The sequence below is a fragment of the Ranitomeya imitator genome, chromosome 1 (assembly GCF_032444005.1).
Source record: "Ranitomeya imitator isolate aRanImi1 chromosome 1, aRanImi1.pri, whole genome shotgun sequence".
NCBI lineage: Eukaryota > Metazoa > Chordata > Amphibia > Anura > Dendrobatidae > Ranitomeya > Ranitomeya imitator.
This window is the reverse complement of record NC_091282.1, coordinates 353,659,925-353,686,386: the sequence shown is the minus strand read 5'-3', so window position 1 is coordinate 353,686,386 and position 26,462 is coordinate 353,659,925.

Sequence of the window (26,462 nt, the reverse complement as noted above, 5' to 3'; positions counted from 1 at the left end):
TAAGGCTATCCCGGTGGGTGAGTTCACCAGAATTAAAAGGAATTGTTCATCAGTACAGGACCTTCAGGGGGAATTCAAACAGATTGAAAATAAACTAAAAAATCGTAAATATCCCAATTGGGTAATTAATAGAGCAAAAAAAATAGTGGAAAAAAAAGATCGTAAAGATCTAATAACAGCAGTGAGAAAAACAGATCCAAATCAGGTTAATAAACCTTATATATGTTTTCAATTCAGTCCTCAATATAATGAAATAAGAAATATTATTCACAAATATTTGCCTGTACTGTATGAGGATGATAAACTTAATAATATTCTAAAATCTGGTGTAAATATAGTCTCAAGGAGGGCTCCAACTATAGGAAGCCAAATTTCCCCCAACCTATATCAACCACATATAATGAAAAAGAAAAAAACATGGTTGGACTATACAGGGTTCTTTAGGTGTGGCACAAACAATTGTGGCACATGCAAGCATGCTAAAGTAACCAAAACTTTTCAAAATGCGGAAGGTACAATTGATTTTAATATTAAACAGTATATAAATTGTAACTCCACAAATTTGGTATATAAAATTGATTGCAACAAATGTAATATGTCATATATTGGCTGCACATCAAGGAAATTAAAAACCCGTATTAGGGAGCATTTATATGACATTAACAATATAACCGGTAACAACAGGAATATATCAGCTGCTTCTAGACATTTCGTAGCTTGCCATGCACGCAGTACCGCTAGTTTTCAGGTCCAGGCTATAGAACAGGTTAATATGCCCCGGAGAGGTGGCGATATGAGGAGACGTCTCCTCACACGAGAAGCGTATTGGATCTTTCATGTAAATACTAGACATCCGAAGGGATTAAATAAACGTATAGAAACCATGTTACATTATTGTTGAGTATAGAGTGAATATTTTAAAAGTATCTGTATAGATTCATATTGTTTTTATCAGAATTCTATGTAATGTCATGTGATGAATGAATTGAATCTGATTGGTGGCTCCCAGTATATAGGAGAAGCTCAAGCAGATTTAGATATGGCTTTGAAAAAGATCTCCGCATCGAAACGCGTCGCCTATTGCTCCTCACTTGGAGTTGTTCACCGGAGGGAGCATTGTTATATGTCTCATTTTAATTGTTGGACTTCATTAAACGATTGCATTTTATGGAGCTGGAACTCAAAACTTTTTTTTTCTTTTGGATTACACCCGATTTCCTGCAACGGAGTTCCGTGCACCTGCGTCTATGGTGAGCTGGCTTATTACCTTTTTTTTTTTGGTTCGTTTGCCTATATAATGCTGCACACATGTTGATTATGGCCCCATAAGATGCTCCATACAGACACTTGCCCCATATAATGCTGCACACATGTTGATTATGGCCCCATAAGATACTCCGTACAGACACTTGCCCCATATAGTGCTGCACACATGTTGATTATGGCCCCATAAGATGCTCCATACAGACACTTGCCCCATATAATGCTGCACACATGTTGATTATGGCCCCATAAGATGCTCCATACAGACACTTGCCCCATATAGTGCTGCACAAACGTGTTGGCCCCATAAGATGCTCCATACAGACACTTGCCCCATTTGCTGTTGCTGCGATTAAAAAAAAAATAAATCACATACCTCTCCGTCGCTCAGGCCCCCGGCACTTTCAATATTCACCTGACTTCGTTCCGGTGCCCCTTCATTTTCAGTGTCTCCTGCACTGACGTTCAGGCAGAAGGTGCGCAATAACCACGTCACCGCGCCCTCTGAACTGAGGCATCTACATATTATCCGGATTTCAGATTAGAACCCACTATTACTTCTTACTGGTTTGGGGAAAGTACAATAAGGGAATTGGTGCAATTTGTTGTGGCTCTATTATTGAGCATATTACCAGGAGGGACCCTTAAAAAGTATAGTGCATTTATGAGTATGTCACTGGTCCACCTAGGTGATTGTCCTATTAAGCAGTTTGTGCATCTTCTTACTGCTTTGATGAAGAAAGAGATATTATGAGGGACATAACGTTTCAGTGCACCAATATCCACTTGTGGAATCCTGATTCAGAGGCATGTATATATCATTGGGGTTTCAGTGAATGTTTCACTATTATTGTGCATTTTATTGGGGAGAGAGCAATAGGGGAACTGGTGCAATTTAAGTGATCTATGCGGCTTTAATTGCTGAGCTTTATGAAGAACGAGACCGTATAAAGGACAGTGAATCGTCCATGAGTGTGACATTGGTCTCTTCAGTTGATCATTTTCATCAAGCATGATGTATTGTCTACCCTGTTGGTATGATATACAATAGAGGGATATAATCCCTGAATGCACCATTATCCTTCTGTGGGATTCTGATCCTCCCCTTTCACTCACAAAAATCTTTTTCCCTCACTTTTTGTTTTTTCCCTCTTACGCTTCTGCTTTCCTTTTCGTTTGAGAGCAGAGAGGGTTAACTCTAAGGGAAAGTGAGGGTAAGTCGACGGGAGCGGGGGCGCCACATTGCGTATTTATCTAGGGTGCCAACCTCTGCAGTCAGGCAGGGACGGTTTTATTAGGGTGAGTTGAGGGAGGATTATATTAGGCTTTATCATGCCATCCTCTATCACTGAATCATATTCAGACTATCCGGTTTTTATTGGTTTGTTTTTTTGGTTTTGTGTTGTGATTTGAGTGTTACCGTCTATATAGAGTTCCTGATTATAAGCAGGTTGTTATCTAGTGTTTATCACTTTATCGGGTTCACCTCCCCTCCTCTTTCCTATCACCACGGCACAGCTGGTTTATCCATCAAAGACTCTTTACTGTTCTTACTCTGCACCCTTGTAGGGAACAACAGGGTGCATTTAGGGCAAGCCGTCGGTGAGCGGGGGCGCCAATTTGCATTCAAGCTAGGGTGCCAACCTCCGCTGTAAGGAAGGGTATACTAGGGTCCCTTAGGGCCTTATAGGTATTTGTATATATAGGAACACCAAATCATAGTTTGTATAGGCCTGGTGCCTTTAAGTGTTGTTTGTCACGTTGTATTTAATAAAGATAATATATTTTAGGTATTAGTTTATGTTAGCTCTATTTGAATTCTATACCTGTGTATCTACAGAATGTACCTCGGACTGCACTGACAATTGAAAGGTAAAAAGAAAAAAGACTACAATTCCTGTGTCCTCCAATTATTTCCTGCACCCCAACATCTACAACCCCTCATAGACTATCCTGGTTGCTCTGGGGCCTCCGCTCCACCTGTGGGTAGTAAAACCATCTAAGCTGCATTACCATTGGCCCCAGCGGATCCCTTTAAGCAGCGTTGGCCATCCCAGGCCGACTACCACAGGTGGCGTCATGAACATTACTCTATAGACTTTATTTCCCGCTACACTTTATCCCCTTTAATTGTACGCCCAGGGCCACGGACTGAGTCACTGCTGCCGTGACCACATCCCCTTTAAGAACTGGCCCGGTACTGAGTATCCCCACGGCCCTGGCGGGCGCTCCACATGCAGTCAACGAGGGGACCGGGGGAGCCATGAATACAACAGGGGGAGCCATACAGAGCAGGACAGGACGGGGGAACCATGCATACTGGAATAGGGATGAGGGGACAATACATACCCGGCTTATACTCGAGTCAATAAGCTTACCCAGTTTTGCGTGGCAAAATTAGGTGCCAGGTCAGGTTAGGTACTCGGGTCAGCTTATACTCGAGTATATACAGTATCACTTAGGAACTAATGTGTGCTGCCAATATAACAAATATAGTGGCAATATTCGTAGTGGTCATATACAAATGTCTCTGTCTTAAAGGCTAAGTTCACACTAAGCATTTTTTGCTGTTTTGTTACGCTAATTTTCAGCAGCCTTTTACAGTAACAGCAAAGCCTTTAGAAATCTCATGGGCACAAATTGTTTGTTTTCTTTGTTTGTTTTTTCAGCAATTTTTCAGCATTTTTCACCCATTGATTTGAATGCGTGTTGAAAAAATGTTGAAAAAACGCACCAAAAACGCAGGTATCAGGTTTTGCTGCATTTTTTGTGCCAAAACCTGATTCTATGGAATATGACTTTTTTTTCCCAACACTAAACTTTGTCAGCATGCACAAGAGACAAATCTAGCATGCCAAAACCGCCGCACAAAAAACCACACCAAAAACCGAATTAAAAACGCACCAAAGCATGCTTTTTTCTGCAGCTTCTTTCCTGAAAGGAGATCAGGTTTTGAATGTATAAAAAAAAAAGTTGCTGAAAAAATGCCTAGTGTGAACTTATTCTAACTATGGATATTGACTGGTATGAGGGTTTTTGTTAGTCCATATGAGGATGGACATTTTGAAGACATATACACTGCATGTAATAAATAAAGCTATGGCTTTTTACATTACATAAACCATTAAACAGCTAATGATGGTAAGTATATACTACTCTAGTGATGAATAGTTGTTCTATATAACATAATGATTTTTAGAGAGATTAATGAAGGCACGCAAGAGGCTATTTTTTACATTTCTCAAAGGGATTTATAGCCCTGGGGGGTTAATTTACAGTATGTAATACACATGCCAAACAAGGAAACCCTTATTTATGACCAGTTAGTCCATCAATGATACAATAACAGATGTATATACGGTTATCATACTTGTATATAAGTGCATAGAAGTGGATTGATTTTTATAATTAAAGATAGATGTATGGAGAATTGATATTATTTAGACATTTAAGCAAATAAGATGGTTCATCATGCACATTTCCTTACAGGTATAAAAAAAAGAACTGTAGTGCTGAAGGATGTGATTATGGGTTTCATCTTTCTTGGTGAAGGACAGGCTGGTATGTTTACCTGCACAGAAATGGAATTTTGATAAAACAACTTCTTTATTAACCTTTATAATGTTTCTATTCCTTTCTGTTAAATGTAAAATCATTTTGCAGCGTTTTTCTGGTTTTTAGGTTTTACTGGTGTGTTTCTTTTTCTTCTTTTTTTTACAATTTAGTTAAGAAACTCCGAAAAATTGTATGTAAAAAGGATTCCAAAGATCAATTTGTTTCTGTTTGTTAAGAGCTCCATGAATTTCAAGTGTTTTTTCTTTCAATTTCAATACAATTGTAAAATGTCTTATTTCTGGCTATATATAGAGAAGACTATAGGAAAAATGACAGATGTATCACCATTCTCAGACATTTTGACAAAAACAGCCAAGCATTGGTACAGTTTTACTAACACTTTTTAAAGTTTTAGACAAAACAATTTGTTTTCAAGCAATCAACATTTATCACCTTTCTACTTGACAGGGGATAGATATTTCATCCTAGGAATAAAGGAACACTTGTTTCCTTATATTTGGTCGGTGTAAACTAACTGACAATCACCCAACAAATTGCAAAAACGCTTATTCCTAAGGTGAAATGATTTTTAAGATTTTTGAAAATCATCGCTTTTCGCAGCACATTGAATTTTCTAAGGTTAAGACATTATTTTTAAATAAAAAGATTTGCAGATAGACTATTTAGCATTTTTTTGAAAGAAGGTAGGGTAATGTTTCGTAGATTAATCCAGGAGTGGATACAGAAAAAAGGAGCAGCATTTGTCCTTTGAACTTTATTTATCTTTATGATCCAAACTGGGATTTAGCCTCAGAAAACCTGGACGCGTGTCCTCACCATTCAGTTTTCTGAAAGTAAATTGATGATTTAAAGCTAAAACTGTTATTTACTAGAAGGCTAACTCCAAAGGACCTTCCACTGTCCTCTAGGTAGAAACTGAAGACTGAGTTGGCCTTGATAACTTGACCACCAAACAGGAGCTAACAATAACCACTTGATAAACAGCAGAGTTAGTAATACAACTTTTACCTGGAAGCAGGAACCTCATGCCAGTGTTTTTAGTTGGTCAAGCTATCAAGTTCTCAATGTTTGCTTTGAGTGAAATATATTAGAAAAAAAATATCTTGAGTCATTTTTGATTTGTTAATACAATTATCTTTTCCAACACTCTTATAATGTATAAAGGTAAATGTCCCTTAGCATAATAACTACCTATAAATTATTATTATTTATTATTATAGCGCCATTTATTCCATGGCGCTTTACATATGAGGAGGGGTATACATAATAAAAACAAGTACAATAATCTTGAACAGTAAAAGTCACAACTGGTACAGGAGGAGGGAGGACCCTGCCCGCGATGGCTCACAATCTACAAGGGATGGGTGAGGATACAGTAGGTGAGGATAGAGCTGGTTGTGCAGTGGTTCAGTAGGTTGAGGATCACTGCAGGCTGTAGGCTTGTCGGAAGAGGTGGGTCTTCAGGTTCTTTTTCAAGGTTTTGATGGTAGGTGAGAGTCTGATGTGTTGTGGTAGAGAGTTCCAGAGTAGGGGGATGCGCAGGAGAAATCTTGTATACGATTGTGGGAAGAGGAGATAAGAGGGGAGTAGAGAAGGAGATCTTGTGAGGATCGGAGGTTGTGTGCAGGTAAGTACCGGTAGATGAGGTCACAGATTTATGGAGAAGACAGGTTGTGGATGGCCTTGTATGTCATGGTTAGGCTTTGTACTGGAGTCTCTGGGTAATGGGGAGCCAGTGAAGGCTGTATGTATGTATATAAATGTGTTTTAAAGCAATTTCTTAGGCAAACCTTGAGAAAATAGTCTATATTTCCTCCCAAAGCAATGGACGAGGAATTATCTGTATAATATAGCATGCAATCAGACATGTAAATACTTAGATACCATGAACCACACTCAACACCCTCAGTTCACTAGAATGTTTAATGTTTTTCTGAACTCCTTATGTTTTACGTGATAAAAAATATACTGTACTATTTTTTTTTTATTTTTAAAGGAGTTTGAATAGATAAGTAATAGTTTTGTTTTTGGATTACTCTAGATGAAATGGCAGAGGTAGTGAATGGCCTAAACATCAGCTACATTTCTGTATTCAGATTACTGGGATTTCCCCTAGTGCACCAAGCCAAAATTGTTCTATTTGTTGTGTTACTTTCTATCTATCTGTTCACAATCACTTCAAATGTTATTATCATTTACTTGGTAAAATTTGATCATCATCTTCATAAACCAATGTATTTCTTTCTTGCCAACTTCTCCTTTTTAGAGATTTGGTACATTTCAGTTACTGTCCCCAAAATGTTGTCTGACTTCCTTGATCAAGACAGGAAGATTTCGAGAGCTGGTTGCCTAACACAATTTTATTTTTTATTTTTCGTTGGTTCTACTGAGAATTTTCTACTCGTCTTAATATCTTTTGATCGATATATTGCCATATGTCACCCATTGCAATACTTTACCATAATGACTGAGAAATTTTGCAGGTTGTTGGCAGTTGGTGCTTGGACTGCTAGTATTATTGCTATGATATGTGTTACTATACCTGTCAGCCGACTGACTTTTTGTGGCTCTAATGAAATTGATCATGTGTTTTGTGATTTCTCACCGTTGGTCAAACTTTCCTGCAATGGTGCCATGTTGAGTAAATTCACTTACTTTCTTGCTGGGGTTGTAATGATTGGATGCTTCGCCCTTATCATGATATCTTATGTGCACATTATAGTGACTGTTATTGCTACTTCATCTATTTCGGAGCTTCAGATTGTGCTTGCTACCTGTTCATCACACTTCACTGTGGTCTTTATGTACTACGGAACTGTCTTGTTTATGTATATGAGACCCTCAGTGGCAATAACTTTCCATGCAGACAAGGTAGTGTCAGGGTACCGTCACACAGTGCAATTTTGATCGCTACGACGGCACGATTCGTGACGCTCCAGCATCGTAACAATATCGCTCCAGCGTCGTAGACTGCTGTCACACTTTGCAATGTACGACGCTGGAGCGATAATTTCATGACGTATGTGCGATGTAGAAGCCGTTGGTTACTATGCGCACATCGTATACGATATATGTTACACCATGCGATCATGCCGCCACAGCGGGACACTAGACGACGAAAGAAAGTTTCAAACGATCTGCTACGACGTACGATTCTCAGCAGGGTCCCTGATCGCAGGAGCGTGTCACACACTACGATATCGTACCTATATCGCTCGAACGTCACGAATCGTGCCGTCGTAGCGATCAAAATTGCACTGTGTGACGGTACCCTCAGTCTTCTATGCAATTTTAACACCTTTACTGAACCCAATTATCTACAGTTTGAGGAACAAACAAGTGAAACAAGCCATGCAGAGATACTTTAAGGATGTGATTAAAAACTTGAGGATAATTAAATGTTGGGAGCACATACGCAGTGTGACACACAATCATATATGAGAAGGTTACCACCATAAGTGAAAGATATATTAAAGTTGTACACCAGAAGGGGGAACAATAAATCTTTTTGCTGATCATTGCTCCATTCATCCATTCTGGATGCTCCCAGAAAGCAGAACATTGCTTGTTGCTGCTCAATGCTCCATCCATTTTGGATATCCATATTTAATGCCTACAGCTTGCTGCTTTTGCTGTTTTCTCTTAAAGGGAACCCTTCCCATTGAACAAGCAGTCTAAATTGTGGCCCACAGGTAAGTAAAATAAATGATATTCTCATACAGCTGCTTGATTTGTCATCCTACATCATTGGGGGGCCAACCTACTAGAAAGGGTTTTGAAACTAATTATCAAATGAATCATAGACTTGTCAGCTGATAAGGATGAAGGACTCAAAACCGTGGGTTTACGCGGAATCATCTGTGTCTTTGAAGAATAGCCAATTTGCGACATATTTGATGACTGGTGGTTGTTTAGATGGCTGTTTAGACATGCTGGTCACATTTCCCATGTGCATAGAATATTAAGTAATAGATCATTTTCTGTGTATAGGCTGTCATTGCTCTCAGCAGCAGATGTTCTATTTACACAGGATGGTGTGCTAGTAAGCGCAATGATTTTTTAAAGAAATCCTAAAGATTATTTTACCTAGTGAACGAGTGTTTTACTTGTTTGCAGTTTGATCAACAGCTTGTTTATGCTGCACGATTATTGGGAAACCAACGTTCCTTGGAATTTTTACAAGAAACAAAATGAGTTTAAACCCTGCAGTAATTAAATAAGTATAACCAAAAGTGCATTTAAATAACATAGGGTTCTTAGTAACGCTTTTTAAAAAATCAAAAATAGCATAAAAGCCATGGCAAGGTGACCATATTTGGGGCGGTTCTACACTATATAATATTAAAAACCTTACAATGTATTGAGTTGAGCTCCATGTGTAAATAAGGGTAGACGAAGGACTGGGTCCCAAATTGTGGTCACCAGCTGTCACGACTCTGTTGTTGGGTGTCTTGGCACCAGGGGCTTCTTCCCTGTTCCTAACACTAGGGTCGCCCTAGCTCAACCTATTTCCCAGATTATTTCTGATGGTGAAGATGCCGAGACCACGTACCTTGCCTTAGCTCCTAAATCCGCCCTCAGTCTGTAGCCTTCCCCCATCCAGGGAAGAAGGCAGTAATAGTGTAGCGTAATACACCAATCAGACAAACAAGGTAATGTGAACGGGTAGTGAAATATACCAAACATACAAATGTAGTCACACAAGTAACAGAGGAAAACACCGGGGAGTGAAGGATTGTTAAACTAAAGTAGGAGAAGAAAGGGAATTATCACACACTCAAAACCTAGCAACAGTCACAGATAAATTTAAAGTCTTCTCCTCTAAACCAACAACATCCTCCAGCTATGCAGCATAAACTAGCTCTGGCAATGAGTTCTAGCTAGGGGCTAGTTTATATGGGAGATGGGAGTGACCAACAGTGCACAACTGAGAGCCTAAACGCTCCAGGAGCTATCAATAGAGCAGAATAAGCCCTGCACTGCAAAAAGAAATTGACACCGTTTAGTAAAAAGGTGACATGCTTCTAATCTGTGCTGGAGTAGGAGGAATCAGACGCTGAGGTCTTCTGGCTCCTCTCTGTCATGGTAAACGGGTGACATCAGCCTTAGGAAGCTATTTAACCCCTTCATGACCCAGCCTATTTTGACCTTAAAGACCTTGCCGTTTTTTGCAATTCTGACCAGTGTCCCTTCATGAGGTAATAACTCAGGAACGCTTCAATGGATCCTAGCGGTTCTGAGATTGTTTTTTCGTGACATATTGGGCTTCATGTTAGTGGTAAATTTAGGTCAATAAATTCTGTGTTTATTTGTGATAAAAACGGAAATTTGGCGAAAATTTTGAAAATTTCGCAATTTTCACATTTTGAATTTTTATTCTGTTAAACCAGAGAGTTATGTGACACAAAATAGTTAATAAATAACATTTCCCACACGTCTACTTTACATCAGCACAATTTTGGAAACAAAATTTTTTTTTGCTAGGAAGTTATAAGGGTTAAAATTTGACCAGCGATTTCTCATTTTTACAACGAAATTTACAAAACCATTTTTTTTAGGGACCACCTCACATTTGAAGTCAGTTTGAGGGGTCTATATGGCTGAAAATACCCAAAAGTGACACCATTCTAAAAACTGCACCCCTCAAGGTGCACAAAACCACATTCAAGAAGTTTATTAACCCTTCAGGTGCTTCACAGCAGCAGAAGCAACATGGAAGGAAAAAATGAACATTTAACTTTTTAGTCACAAAAATGATTTTTCAGCAACAATTTTTTTATTTTCCCAATGGTAAAAGGAGAAACTGAACCACGTACGTTGTTGTCCAATTTGTCCTGAGTACGCTGATACCTCATATGTGGGGGTAAACCACTGTTTGGGCGCACGGCAGGGCTTGGAAGGGAAGGAGCGCCATTTGACTTTTTGAATGAAAAATTGGCTGCACTCTTTAGCGGACACCATGTCACATTTGGAGAGCCCCCGTGTGCCTAAAAATTGGAGCTCCCCCACAAGTGACCCCATTTTGGAAACTAGACGCCCCAAGGAACTTATCTAGATGCATAGTGAGCCCTTTAAACCCCCAGGTGCTTCACAAATTGATCCGTAAAAATGAAAAAGTACTTTTTTTTCACAAAAAAATTATTTTAGCCTCAATTTTTTCATTTTCACATGGACAACAGGATAAAATGGATCCTAAAATTTGTTTGGCAATTTCTCCTGAGTACACCGATACTTCACATGTGGGGGTAAACCACTGTTTGGGCACATGGTAAGGCTCGGAAGGGAAGGAGCGCCATTTGACTTTTTGAATGAAAAATTATCTCCATCGTTAGCGGACACCATGTCGCGTTTGGAGAGACCCTGTGTGCTTAAACATTGGAGCTCCCCCACAAGTGACCCCATTTTGGAAACTGGACCCCCCAAGGAACTTATCTAGATGCCTAGGGAGCACTTTAAACCCTCAGGTGCTTCACAAATTGATCCGTAAAAATTAAAAAGTACTTTTTTTTCACAAAAAATTTATTTTCGCCTCAATTTTTTCATTTTCACATGGGCAATAGGATAAAATGGATCCTAAAATTTGTTGAGCAATTTCTCCCGAGTACGCCGATACCTCATATGTGGGGGTAAACCACTGTTTGGGCACACGGCAGGGCTCGGAAGGGAAGGCGCGCCTTTTAACTTTTTGAATGGAAAATTAGCTCCAATTGTTAGCGGACACCATGTCGCATTTGGAGAGCCCCTGTGTGCCTATGCAATGGAGCTCCCCCACAAGTGACCCCATTTTGGAAACTAGACCCCCCAAGGAACTTATCTAGATGCATACTGAGCACTTTAAACCCCCAGGTGCTTCACAGAAGTTTATAATGCAGAGCCATGAAAATAAAAAATAATTTTTCTTTTCTCAAAAATGATTTTTTAGCCTGGAATTTCCTATTTTGCCAATGGTAATAGGAGAAATTGGACCACAAATGTTGTTGTCCAGTTTGTCCTGAGTATGCAGATACCCCATATGTGGGGGTAAACCACTGTTTGGGCGCATGGCAGGGCTCAGAAGGGAAGGCACGCCATTTGGCTTTTTAAATGGAAAATTATCTCCAATCATTAGCGGACACCATGTCGCGTTTGGAGAGCCCCTGTGTGCCTAAACATTGGAGATCCCCCACAAATTACCCCATTTTGGAAACTAGACCCCCAAAGGAACTAATCTAGATGTGTAGTGAGCACTTTGAACCCTCAAGTGCTTCACAGAAGTTTATAACGCAGAGCCATGAAAATAAAAAAAAAAAATTATTTTCTCAAAAATGAATTTTAGCCCGCAATTTTTTATTTTCCCAAGGGTAACAGGAGAAATTTGACCCCAAAAGTTGTTGTCCAGTTTCTCCTGAGTACGCTGATACCCCATATGTGGGGGTAAACCACTGTTTAGGCACATGCTGGGGCTCGGAAGTGAAGTAGTGACGTTTTGAAATGCAGACTTTGATGGAATGCTCTGTGGGCGTCACGTTGCGTTTGCAGAGCCCCTGATGTGGCTAAACAGTAGAAACCCCACACAAGTGACCCCATTTTGGAAACTAGACCCCGAAAGGAACTTATCTAGATGTGAGGTGAGCACTTTGAACCCCCAAGTGCTTCACAGAAGTTCATAACACAGAGCAGTGAAAATAATAAATACGTTTTCTTTCCTCAAAAATAATTTTTTAGCCCAGAATTTTTTATTTTCCCAAGGGTTACAGGAGAAATTGGACCACAAAAGTTGTTGTCCAGTTTCTCCTGAGTACGCTGATACCCCATGTGTGGGGGTAAACCACTGTTTGGGCACACGTGGGGGCTCAGAAGGGAAGTAGTGACTTTTGAAATGCAGACTTTGATGGAATGGTCTGCGGGCATCACATTGCGTTTGCAGAGCCCCTGGTGTGCCTAAACAGTAGAAACCCCCCACAAGTGACCTCATTTTGGAAACTAGACCCCCAAAGGAACTTATCTAGATGTGTGGTGAGCACTTTCAACCCCCAAGTGCTTTACAGAAGTTTATAACGCAGAGCCGTGAAAATAATAAATACGTTTTCTTTCCTCAAAAATAATTTTTTAGCCCAGAATTTTTTATTTTCCCAAGGGTTACAGGAGAAATTGGACCACAAAAGTTGTTGTCCAGTTTCTCCTGAGTACGCTGATACCCCATGTGTGGAGGTAACCCACTGTTTGGGCACACGTGGGGGCTCAGAAGGGAAGTAGTGACTTTTGAAATGCAGACTTTGATGGAATGGTCTGCGGGCGTCACGTTGCGTTTGCAGAGCCCCTGGTGTGCCTAAACAGTAGAAACCCCCCACAAGTGACCCCATTTTGGAAACTAGACCCCCCAAGGAACTTATCTAGATATGTGGTGAGCACTTTGAACCCCCAAGTGCTTCACAGACGTTTACAACGCAGAGCCGTGAAAATAAAAAATCATTTTTCTTTCCTCAAAAATGATGTTTTAGCAAGCAATTTTTTATTTTCTCAAGGGTAACAGGAGAAATTGGACCCCAGTAATTGTTGTGCAGTTTGTCCTGAGTATGCTGGTACCCCATATGTGGGGGTAAACCACTGTTTGGGCACACTTCGGGGTTCGGAAGTGAGGGAGCACCATTTGAATTTTTGAATACAAGATTGGCTGGAATCAATGGTGGCGCCATGTTGCGTTTGGAGACCCCCTGAAGTGCCTAAACAGTGGAAACCCCTCAATTCTACCTCCAACACACCCCTAACCCTTATCCCAACTGTAGCCGTAACCCTAATCACAACCCTAACCCCAACACACCCCTAACCACAACCCTAACCCCAACACACCCCTAACCCTAACCACAACCCTAATTCCAACCCAACTCTAAGGCTATGTGCCAACGTTGCGGATTCGTATGAGATTTTTCAGCATCATTTTTGAAAAATCCGCGGGTAAAAGGCACTGCGTTTTACCTGTGGATTTACCGTGGATTTCCAGTGTTTTTTGTGCGGATTTCACCTGTGGATTCCTATTGAGGAACAGGTGTAAAACGCTGCGGAATCCGCACAAAGAATTGGCATGCTGCGGAAAATACAACGCAGCGTTCCCGCGCGGTATTTTCTGCACCATGGGCACAGCGGATTTTGTTTTCCATATGTTTACATGGTACTGTAAACCTGATGGAACACTGCTGCGGATCCGCAGCGGCCAATCCGCACCGTGTGCACATAGCCTAATTCTAAAGGTATGTGCACACGCTGCGGAAAACGCTGCGGATCCGCAGCAGTTTCCCATGAGTTTACAGTTCAATGTGAACCTATGGGAACCAAAAATCGCTGTACACATGCTGCGGAAAAACTGCACGGAAACGCAGCGGTTTACATTCCGCAGCATGTCACTTCTTTCTGCGGATTCCGCAGCGGTTTTACAACTGCTCCAATAGAAAATCGCAGTTGTAAAACTGCAGTGAAATGCGCAGAAAAACCGCGGTAAATCCACGATAAATCGGCAGCGGTTTAGCACTGTGGATTTTTCAAATCCGCTGCGGAAAAATCCGCATAGGACCAGAATACGTGTGCACATACCGAAACCCTAACCCTAGCCCTAACCCTACCCCTAACCCTACCCCTAACCCTAACCCTAGCCCTAACCCTACACCTAACCCTACCCCTAACCCTACTCCTACCCCTAGCCCTAACCCTACCCCTAACCCTACCCCTAACCCTAACCCTACCCCTAACCCTACCCCTAACCCTAACCCTAGTTCTTACCCCAACCTTAGTGAAAAAAAAAAAAATTCTTTGTTTTTTTTATTGTCCCTATCTATGGGGGTGACAAAGGGGGGGGGGTCATTTACTATTTTTTTATTTTGATCACTGAGATAGGTTATATCTCAGTGATCAAAATTCACTCTGGAACGAATCTGCCGGCATTTTGGAAGATGGCGGCGCCCAGGAAAGAAGACGGACGGACCTCGGGCGGCCAGGTAAGTATAAGGGGGGGGAGATCAGGGCACGGGGGGGGGCGTCAGAGCACGGGGGGGTGGATCGGATCATGGGGGGGGTGGATCGGAACACGGGAGGGAGGATTGGAGCACGGGGAAGGATTGGAGCACGGGGTGAGGGATCGCTGTGCGGGGGGGGGGTGGATCGGAGCACGGGGGGGTCGCTGTGTGCGGGGGGGGGATCGGAGTGCGGGGGGGTTTGATTGGAGCGCGGGGGGTGTGATTGGTGCACGGGGAAGCGGACAGGAGGACGGGGGAGCGGAGCACAGGACGGAGGGGAGCGGACCACAGATCGGGGAGCTGGGGGGGCGATCGGAGGAGTGGGGTGGGGGCACATTAGTATTTCCAGCCATGGCCGATGATATTGCAGCATCGGCCATGGCTGGATTGTAATATTTCACCAGTTTTTTAGGTGAAATATTACAAATCGCTCTGATTGGCAGTTTCACTTTCAACAGCCAATCAGAGCGATCGTAGCCACGAGGGGGTGAAGCCACCCCCCCTGGGCTAAACTACCACTCCCCCTGTCCCTGCAGATCGGGTGAAATGGGAGTTAACCCTTTCACCCGGCCTGCAGGGACGCGATCTTTCCATGAAGCATATGCTGCGTCATGGGTCGGAATGGCACCGACTTTCATGACGAAGCGTATGCGTCAAAGGTCGGGAAGGGGTTAAATGTAATTTACAGCTCAAGGAAGGGAGGCTATGCCGTGGCTTGCATAAAATTCAAAAATACAAAGAAAAAACACAAAAATTGAGTTTGGTTTAAGTTGGTAGACACGCAACACACAAATGCATGTTCACATTGGCCATAAATCCAGACAAAACCTACAAGAAACAAAATGAACATAAACCCTGCTGTTCCTTGGAATACTTGTTCCTGATAACTGTGCAGTGAAAATGTAATTTTACAATGCACATTTATCCCTTATTCACAGAATAGGTAATAAATATCTGATTTGGATCCCTGCAAAAGAGATTTTGCAGAGGTCCATGCAAGAAGCCACTAAAATCAAATAGACTAAAGGTACCGTCACACTAAGCGACGCTGCAGCGATACCGACAACGATCCGGATCGCTGCAGCGTCGCTGTTTGGTCGCTGGAGAGCTGTCACACAGACAGCTCTCCAGCGACCAACGATGTCGGTAGCCAGGGTAAACATCAGGTTACTAAGCGCAGGGCCGCGCTTGGTAACCCGATGTTTACCCTGGTTACCATCCTAAAAGTAAAAAAAACAAACGCTTCATACTTACCTTCCGCTGTCTGTCCTCGGCGCTGTGCTTTCCTGCACTGACTGTGAGCACAGCGGCCGGAAAGCAGAGCGGTGACGTCACTGCTCTGCTTTCCGGCCGCTCGGCTTACACAGGGGAGAGAAGCAGAGCGCCGAGGGACAGACAGCGGAAGGTAAGTATGTAGTGTTTGTTTTTTTTTAACTTTTACGCTGGTAACCAGGGTAAACATCGGGTTACTAAGCGCGGCCCTGCGCTTAGTAACCCGATGTTTACCCTGGTTACCAGTGAAGACATCGCTGAATCGGTGTCACACACACCGATTCAGCGATGTCTGCAGGGAGTCCAGCAACTAAATAAAGTGCTGGACTTTCTGCAGCGCCAACGACATCACAGCAGGATTCTGATCACTGCTGTGTGTCAAACTGAACGATATCACTAGCCAGGACGCTGCAACGTCACGGATCGCTAGCGATATCGTTTAGTGTGACGGTACCTTTAATGTGGTGTTAACTTGGGGTTGACTCTGGGGAAGTTGACTGTGCTTTAGAAATAATTTCAGCCTAGAGGCAGCCATGAAGGGGAACCAATAAAACTGACTTGTTAGGGCATGTTAGGTTAGGCTATGGGTTGAACTAGATGGACTTATAGTCTTCCTTCAACCTTAATAACTATGTAACTATGTAACTATGATTTTGCCCGAACAGTCCTTCAAACCATTTTGCAAAAGTGACAAGGCCTAGTAAAACTATACCCAAAAGTGATTGTTTTATGAGCATTCATGAGTTTTCTGGTGGTGTCCTGTATGTCTTCAATTTGTCTTGTAAATAATGGTGAGCATGATATTTGCTGTAGCTGTTCCTTTTACTGCATGGACAAAGCGGTGGCTCAGTGGTTAGCACTGTTGATTTGCAGTTCTGGCGGCCTGAGTTCAAATTCCACCAAGGACAACATCTGCAAGGAGTTTATTCTCTCTGTGTTTCTGTGGGTTCCCTTCGGGTTCTCCGGTATCTTCCCACACTCCAGAAGACATACTGACAGGGAATTTAGATTGTGAGCCCGAATTGAGACAGTGCTGATAATATCTGTAAAGCGCTGTGGAATTAATGGCGCTATTTAAGCAAATAAAATAAATAAATGGTGTGGCAATAGCTCTATATCAGCAGGGCCTTCAAGGGCAATATGGCCCTTGAAGTACAGAGATCAAATGAGAAGGAATAGTCTCTGGGAGGGAACTTGATATAAAAGTCTGGGTAAAGAGAAGTGAGACTTGAAAGAGTGGTGTCTGGTTGGTAAAGGCAGGATTAAAAAATATCGGGCCTAAGTTAGGAGAAGTGACAAGCTGGAATTCGGTGTAAATATGGATTTGTCTGTATAGTCCTATGTGAAATGTTCCTGAGTGTGACCTTTATAAAGCAAATAGGGACCTGACTTAGAGGGTTACCCAGTTGTTCAGTGTTCTTTTTTTAGGTAATTCACATTGAGTGTATTTAACCCACCATAATTGTGTGCATCATATCAGTGTTGAAATCATTAAGCATATTGCTTAATGATTCATTAAAGGGAACCTGGCAGGTAATACATACTGTCCAAACTGTGGGCAGCATGTACCAGCCACTGGCTGTATGATCACAGCCATTTACAGTGCCTTGCGAAAGTATTCTACCCCCTGGAACTTTTCAACCTTTTCCCACATATCACGCTTCAAACATAAAGATACCAAATGTAAATTTTTGGTGAAGAATCAACAACAAGTGGAACACAATTGTGAAGTTGAACGAAATTTATTGGTTATTTTAAATTTTTGTGGAAATTCAAATAATGAAAAGTGGGGCATGCAATATTATTTGGCCCCTTTAACTTAATACTTTTGAGCCACTTTTTGCTGCGATTACAGCTGCAAGTCGCTTGGGGTATGTCTCTATCAGTTTTGTACATCGAGATACTGAAATTCTTGCCCATTCTTCCTTGGCAAACAGCTCGAGGTCAGTGAGGTTTGATGGAGATCTTTGGGAACAGCAGTTTTCAGCTCTTTCCACAGATACTTGATTGGATTGAGGTCTGGACTTTGACTTGGCCATTCTAACACCTGGATACATTTATTTGTGAACGATTCCATTGTAGATTTTGCTTTATGTTTGGGATCATTGTCTTGTTGGAAGACAAATCTCCGCCCCAGTTTCAAGTCTTTTGCAGACTCCAACAGCTTTTCTTCAAGAATGGTCCTGTATTTGGCTCCATCCATCTTCCCATCAATTTTAACCATCTTCCCTGTCCCTGCTGAAGCAAAGCAGGCCCAAACCATGATGCTGCCACCCCCATGTTTGACAGTGGCGATGGTGTGTTCAGGGTGATGAGCTGTGTTGCCTTTTCGCCAAACATATCGTTTGGCATTGTTGCCAAAAAGTTTGATTTTGGTTTCATCTGACCTTCTTCCAAATGTTTGGTGTGTCTCCCAGGTGGCTTGTTGCAAACTTTAAACAACACTTTTTATGGATATCTTTGAGAAATGGCTTTCGTTTTGCCACTCTTCCATACAGGCCAGATTTGTGCAGTATACGACTGATTGTTGAGCTATGGACAGACTGTCCCACCTCAGTTGTAGATCTCTGCAGTTCATCCAGAGTGATCATGGGCCTCTTGGCTGCATCTCTGATTAGTCTTCTCCTTGTTTGAGATGAAAGTTTAGAGGGATGGCCGGGACTTGGGCGATTTGCAGTGGTATGATACTCCTTCCATTTCAATATGATCGCTTGCACAGTGCTCCTTATGATGTTTAAAGTTTTGGAAATCATTTTGTATCCATATCCGGCCTTAAACCTCTCCACAACAGTATCACGGACCTGCCTGTTGTGTTTCTTGGTCTTCATGATGCTCTCTGTGCTTCAAACAGAACCCTGAGACTATGACAGAGCAGGTGCATTTATACGGAGACTTGATTACACACAGGTGGATTATATTTATCATCATTAGGCATTTAGGGCAACATTGGATCATTCAGAGATCCACAATGAACTTCTGGAGTGAGTTGGTTGCACTGAAAGTAAAGGGGCCGAATAATATTGCATGCCCCACTTTTCAGTTTTTGAATTTCCACAAAAATTTAAAATAACCAATAAATTTAGTTCAACTTCACTATTGTGTTCCACTTGTTGTTGATTCTTCACCAAAAATGTACTTTTGATATCTTTAAGTTTGAAGCATGATATGTGGGAAAAGGTTTAAACGTTCCAGGGGGGGGGGGAGGGGGCAAATACTTTCGCAAGGCACTGTATGTATTGCTCTGACAAAGAGAAAAACATAAGGTACCTTTAATAGCTGCCAGGGACCGAGCAGCACTGTGCACCAGTCGTACAGGTGGGTCCCTGTTGTGAGTTCTGTTGTCGGGCTCCCTCCTGTGGTCATGAATGGTACTTCGGCTGGTTCTGTCTATGGACTTCCTCTGGTGGGTGTTTCTGAGTTTCCTTCCTCAGGTGACGAGGTTAATTCGTTAGCTGGCTGCTCTATTTAACTCCACTTAGATCTTTGCTCCATGCCACCTGTCAATGTTCCAGTATTGGTCTAGTTCACTCCTGGATCGTTCTTGTGACCTGTCTTCCCAGCAGAAGCTAAGTTCCAGCTTGTATTTCTTTGGTTTGCTATTTTTCTGTCCAGCTTGTTTTTTTATTGTTGTCTTGCTTGCTGGAAGCTCTGGGTCGCAGAGGGAGCGCCTCCGCACCGTGAGTCGGTGCGGAGGTCTTTTTGCGCCCTCTGCGTGGTCTTTTTGTAGGTTTTTGTGCTGACCGCAAAGTAACCTTTCCTATCCTCGGTCTGTTCAGTAAGTCGGGCCTCACTTTGCTAAATCTATTTAATCTCTGTGTTTGTATTTTCATCTTTACTCACAGTCATTATATGTGGGGGGCTGCCTTTTCCTTTGGGGAATTTCTTTGAGGCAAGGTAGGCTTTTTTTTCTATCTTCAGGGCTAGCTAGTTTCTTAGGCTGTGCCGAGTTGCATAGGGAGCGTTAGGCGCAATCCACGGCTATTTCTAGTGTGTTTGATAGGATTAGGGATTGCGGTCAGCAGAGTTCCCACGTCCCAGAGCTCGTCCTTTATTATCAGTAACTATCAGGTCTTTCCGTGTGCTCTTAACCACCAGGTCCATTATTGTCCCGACCACCAGGTCATAACAGGTCCCCCAAGGCTACTCCCCCACACTAACAGTAACTGACAAGCCTCTGCCTACATGCGCATATATATATATATATATATATATATATATATATATATACAAAAAAGGTTGCACTCTATCGTGCAAAAGCATGTCTAATATGAAATATATGAAATATGAATAGCAAAATGGCTTTTGAACATTAGGAAAATATTTAAGAGACGCTTTGCACAGAATTTGATATAATCAAATAGTGTGAGCCCATCAACCAATCGTCAAGGTGGTCTCATAAAACTGATGGGTCCCTGATCTCCCTGTCCAAATGTGAACACTTACCGAAGGCCAATGTCTGTATGCCTGGGTGAATGTGGACACCTCTGTTCAGCAAAGCCTACATATGAGTTGACCGGGACCAAGTGTGATGAGATGCAATTAAAAACCACATGGTGATGGGAGGAGTGCGCAGTCAGTCAGCTAACATAGAAATGACAGAAAAAAAGACTCGCACATCCAAACTAGTGTGAATAGGTGCATACCAGGAGCAGCTACCTCCATACATAAATATACAAAAAAGGTTGCACTCTATCGTGCAAAAGCATGTCTAATATGAAATATATGAAATATGAATAGCAAAATGGCTTTTGAACATTAGGAAAATATTTAAGAGACGCTTTGCACAGAATTTGATATAATCAAATAGTGTGAGCCCATCAACCAATCGTCAAGGTGGTCTCATAAAACTGATGGGTCCCTGATCTCCCTGTCCAAATGTGAACACTTACCGAAGGCCAATGTCTGTATGCCTGGGTGAATGTGGACACCTCTGTTCAGCAAAGCCTACATATGAGTTGACCGGGACCAAGTGTGATGAGATGCAATTAAAAACCACATGGTGATGGGAGGAGTGCGCAGTCAGTCAGCTAACATAGAAATAACAGAAAAAAAGACTCGCACATCCAAACTAGTGTGAATAGGTGCATACCAGGAGCAGCTACCTCCATACATAAATATACAAAAAAGGTTGCACTCTATCGTGCAAAAGCATGTCTAATATGAAATATATGAAATATGAATAGCAAAATGGCTTTTGAACATTAGGAAAATATTTAAGAGACGCTTTGCACAGAATTTGATATAATCAAATAGTGTGAGCCCATCAACCAATTGTCAAGGTGGTCTCATAAAACTGATGGGTCCCTGATCTCCCTGTCCAAATGTGAACACTTACCGAAGGCCAATGTCTGTATGCCTGGGTGAATGTGGACACCTCTGTTCAGCAAAGCCTACATATGAGTTGACCGGGACCAAGTGTGATGAGATGCAATTAAAAACCACATGGTGATGGGAGGAGTGCGCAGTCAGTCAGCTAACATAGAAATGACAGAAAAAAAGACTCGCACATCCAAACTAGTGTGAATAGGTGCATACCAGGAGCAGCTACCTCCATACATAAATATACAAAAAAGGTTGCACTCTATCGTGCAAAAGCATGTCTAATATGAAATATATGAAATATGAATAGCAAAATGGCTTTTGAACATTAGGAAAATATTTAGGCTTTGCTGAACAGAGGTGTCCACATTCACCCAGGCATACAGACATTGGCCTTCGGTAAGTGTTCACATTTGGACAGGGAGATCAGGGACCCATCAGTTTTATGAGACCACCTTGACGATTGGTTGATGGGCTCACACGATTTGATTATATCAAATTCTGTGCAAAGCGTCTCTTAAATATTTTCCTAATGTTCAAAAGCCATTTTGCTATTCATATTTCATATATTTCATATTAGACATGCTTTTGCACGATAGAGTGCAACCTTTTTTGTATATTTATGTATGGAGGTAGCTGCTCCTGGTATGCACCTATTCACACTAGTTTGGATGTGCGAGTCTTTTTTTCTGTCATTTCTATGTTAGCTGACTGACTGCGCACTCCTCCCATCACCATGTGGTTTTTAATTGCATCTCATCACACTTGGTCCCGGTCAACTCATATGTAGGCTTTGCTGAACAGAGGTGTCCACATTCACCCAGGCATACAGACATTGGCCTTCGGTAAGTGTTCACATTTGGACAGGGAGATCAGGGACCCATCAGTTTTATGAGACCACCTTGACGATTGGTTGATGGGCTCACACTATTTGATTATATCAAATTCTGTGCAAAGCGTCTCTTAAATATTTTCCTAATGTTCAAAAGCCATTTTGCTATTCATATTTCATATATTTCATATTAGACATGCTTTTGCACGATAGAGTGCAACCTTTTTTGTATATTTATGTATGGAGGTAGCTGCTCCTGGTATGCACCTATTCACACTAGTTTGGATGTGTGAGTCTTTTTTTCTGTCATTTCTATGTTAGCTGACTGACTGCGCACTCCTCCCATCACCATGTGGTTTTTAATTGCATCTCATCACACTTGGTCCCGGTCAACTCATATGTAGGCTTTGCTGAACAGAGGTGTCCACATTCACCCAGGCATACAGACATTGGCCTTCGGTAAGTGTTCACATTTGGACAGGGAGATCAGGGACCCATCAGTTTTATGAGACCACCTTGACGATTGGTTGATGGGCTCACACTATTTGATTATATCAAATTCTGTGCAAAGCGTCTCTTAAATATTTTCCTAATGTTCAAAAGCCATTTTGCTATTCATATTTCATATATTTCATATTAGACATGCTTTTGCACGATAGAGTGCAACCTTTTTTGTATATTTATGTATGGAGGTAGCTGCTCCTGGTATGCACCTATTCACACTAGTTTGGATGTGCGAGTCTTTTTTTCTGTCATTTCTATGTTAGCTGACTGACTGCGCACTCCTCCCATCACCATGTGGTTTTTAATTGCATCTCATCACACTTGGTCCCGGTCAACTCATATGTAGGCTTTGCTGAACAGAGGTGTCCACATTCACCCAGGCATACAGACATTGGCCTTCGGTAAGTGTTCACATTTGGACAGGGAGATCAGGGACCCATCAGTTTTATGAGACCACCTTGACGATTGGTTGATGGGCTCACACTATTTGATTATATCAAATTCTGTGCAAAGCGTCTCTTAAATATTTTCCTAATGTTCAAAAGCCATTTTGCTATTCATATTTCATATATTTCATATTAGACATGCTTTTGCACGATAGAGTGCAACCTTTTTTGTATATTTATGTATGGAGGTAGCTGCTCCTGGTATGCACCTATTCACACTAGTTTGGATGTGCGAGTCTTTTTTTCTGTCATTTCTATGTTAGCTGACTGACTGCGCACTCCTCCCATCACCATGTGGTTTTTAATTGCATCTCATCACACTTGGTCCCGGTCAACTCATATGTAGGCTTTGCTGAACAGAGGTGTCCACATTCACCCAGGCATACAGACATTGGCCTTCGGTAAGTGTTCACATTTGGACAGGGAGATCAGGGATCCATCAGTTTTATGAGACCACCTTGACGATTGGTTGATGGGCTCACACTATTTGATTATATCAAATTCTGTGCAAAGCGTCTCTTAAATATTTTCCTAATGTTCAAAAGCCATTTTGCTATTCATATTTCATATATTTCATATTAGACATGCTTTTGCACGATAGAGTGCAACCTTTTTTGTATATTTATGTATGGAGGTAGCTGCTCCTGGTATGCACCTATTCACACTAGTTTGGATGTGAGAGTCTTTTTTTCTGTCACATACATGCGCTTATAGGCAGACTTGTCAGTCACTGCCGACGGGTGGGGAGAAGCTGCTCAGGACCCACCTGTACGACTGGTGGCGGTGCAGAGAGCAGTTCGGTCTCCAGCGGCTATTAAAAAAAGTATGTTTTTCTCTGAAACGCTGCAGCTTGTCAGAGTAATACATACATGGCTGTGATCATACAGCCAGTGGCTGATACATGCTACCCATAGTTAAAGACAGCATGTGTCACCTGACAGGATTCCTTAAATGGGAACTTGACAGGTGGTACATGCTGTCCAAAATCAGTTTGATTTTTCTTTTGACTGCTGAAGACAGCACGACTATATTGAGTGTTTACAATAGTAATGGGACTTGGGAACGCAACTGAGTAAGAGAAGTGTTACACAGTACCTGCTCAATCATAACTGGCAAGAACCAAAACTAAAGAAGAAATGAGGAATCCAACTCATCGAGGTAGTGAAAAAAACTTCTTTCTTTATTCACTTGGAAATATATTCAGTGGAGGATAAAAACATCAGCAGTTACAAAAGATAAAAAGCGATATCAACGCGTTTCTGGTGACCAAGCACCCTTATCATGATTAAGGGTGCTTGGTCACCAGAAACGCGTTGATATCGCTTTTTATCTTTTGTAATTGCTGATGTTTTTATCCTCCACTGAATATAATTCCAAGTGAATAAAGAAAGAATTTTTTTTCACTACCTCGTTGAGCTGGATTCCTCATTTCTTCTTTGATTTCCTACACCCTGACACAGCAGTTCCGTGCTCCGAGTCTCCAAGGATGTCGACCATGGTGAGCTGGACTTTGTTCGATGTTAAGAACCAAAACTACAGTGTGAGTCTGACAAGAGGAAGCAGGGCAGTCATCAGATAATTATATGGGGGTGCACAGGATGCAATCTTGTCTTAGCCATGGTACTTGGAGAAACTCAAAAGCCGACTCTTCAAGCTCATTTCAAACAGAAAGACTGAACAATGACATTAAAATGGTGGTCCGACACCTAAAATGAATTTTCTAACTACCTATCCTTACACCCTAATTTGCTTTATTACACAATACCCTACACTTTTCCCTATCTAACTCATCTCTAAATGTGTTTTTTTACTGTACATTCCTGTGACGTCTTGTTTGAGAGGAGTCTCAAACGTGACATCACAGGAGGTTGGGGTTGGGTGATAGAAGCTGTGAGTGACATCACAGGAGGTTGGGGCTGAGTGATAGAAGCAGTGAGTGACATCACAGGAGGTTGGGGCTGAGTGATAGAAGCAGTGAGTGACATCACAGGAGGTTGGGGCTGAGTGATAGAAGTAGTGAGTGACATCACAGGAGGTTGGGGCTGAGTGATAGAAGCAGTGTGTGACATCACAGGAGGCCTGGGTGATAGAAGCAGTGAGTGACATCACAGGAGGCTGGGGCTGGGTGATAGAAACAGTGAGAGACATCACATGAGGCTGGGGCTGGGTGATAGAAGCAGTAAGTGACATCACAGGAGGCCTGTGTGATAGAAGCAGTGAGTGACATTACATGAGGCTGGGGCTGGGTGATAGAAGCAGTGAGTGACATCACATGAGGCCTGGATGATAGAAGCAGTGAGTGACATCAGCGCCGCCCTTTGAAGTACAGTAAGAAAGATGCATTTAGAGACTAGGTAGACAGGGAAAAGTGTAGAGTGTTGTATGTAATAAAGCTCATGACAAAAGTGGTTAGGGTGTAAAGATAGTTAGAAAATAGATTTTTGGTGCCAGACCACCCCTTTAAGATACTGTAAAAAGGTAAATATATCACTTACCTGAACACAAAGGAATATATCATAAACTGATACAGACTACAGCCTTAACATGGTGACAGATACACTTTTACAAGAACAAGACTTAGGCAGGCAGACAAATGTATAAATTAGGTTGATTACATGATACAGTTTTAATATGGGGAAAAATACACAAATATTTAATATCCTTGAGACCAATCCCCTTGGCCCTCTGTTAAATTAGCAATTACATTTTCAACAGCTGATCCCAGACATATCAGGAGGCATAAATAACAGACCTTAAGCAGTATGGCAAAAGAGAAAACTTCACTTCTTTGTTCTCTTGTCTCCCAAGTCTTTTTTGTATCTTGTGCATATGACTTTGTATTTGGTGCTGCTGTTTGCCTGAGTACTGTGTACACATGGCATGTGATTTTATGTGCTACTGTAAGAAGACATTTGCACTTTATTGTTTTATATGCCTTTTGTCATATGTATCTTCCATTACTAATAGTTGCCTATTTTCCAATCATTTTTATTCATGTATTTGTGTGTGTGGGGGGAAGGAAGGGGGAGGGGGGAGGGGCTTCAATTTGTGATTTTTTTTAATGTTTATTAATAAAGGATACATTTTTACTGCTTAGATTTTGCCTGCTCGCTATCTTTTTGTAGGGGTTTGCACGAAACATAAGTAGCAATAACTAAGACATGTATATTTATTTATTTTAATTGTAGTAATGTGTGCATGTAGTATAAGGTGTGGTTGCACAGATTGTTCTTTTTTAGGCTACGTTCCCAGAATGAACTTTTG